Raw genomic sequence first — 827 nt, 5'->3', positions numbered from 1 at the left:
TGGGTAGTCCCTTTAGAAATGGCTCACCAATTAAAAGCATTCTGGGTCCTTCTTACCTCAAACACAGAAATGGATGAGACAAGCCAAAAATGGTGCCAAATGTTTATTTGAAAAGTGAAGGGTGAAGGGGTAAGGGAAAAATTGGCTCTGCAGAGCAAACTTGGGCCAAACAAGAGAGAAAAGGATAAAAAGAGCAAAAATAAAAATACACCCTGTGTCTAAGAGATGCAGCAGGGGCTACCATGAAGAGTCATGGTAGCCAAAAATAACACTTCTATGCTACTTGAATAACTGAACATTTTCTTTAGAAACATTCTTCCTTTGACTTTCAAATCACCATTCTTTGCCCCTCCACTTTGATTTTTTTTTGTCCATTTCTTTTCTTCTTTTCTGTTCCTTTAGATTGCATTCTTTTTTTTTTTGGTACCGGGGATCGAACTCGGGTCCTTACACTTGCACAGCAGGAGGCGAAACCACTGAGCTAAATCCCTGGCCCTTCTGTTCCGTTAGTGTCAGTCTTCCTTGGACTCCGTTCCTGGCCTTTTTTCTTCTCATTCTTCCTTCCTTAGGGTATCCTACTTTCATCTACTCTCAACTGTTCAGCAATCAGGTGGTGCTGATGACTCTCAAATCTACATTTCATTAGATATACTGTAACTCTTTGTATGAGGTTCTGACCGCTCCTGTAACAAATTGGTCTAAACTTGGTTTACAACCAGCAGAAATGAGCTGGCGTGGTGGTGCATGCCTGAGATCCTAGCACTGAGGGAAATTGAGGCAGGAAGATTGCAAGTTCAGGTCTGACCTGGGCAACTTAGTGAAAGCCT

Source organism: Heterocephalus glaber, unplaced genomic scaffold, assembly GCF_053883595.1.
Source record: "Heterocephalus glaber isolate CG9 unplaced genomic scaffold, H.glaber_assembly_v1.0 deba00001564, whole genome shotgun sequence".
NCBI lineage: Eukaryota > Metazoa > Chordata > Mammalia > Rodentia > Bathyergidae > Heterocephalus > Heterocephalus glaber.
The sequence above is the reverse complement of the archived record's forward strand: the minus strand, read 5'-3'. Positions refer to the sequence as shown.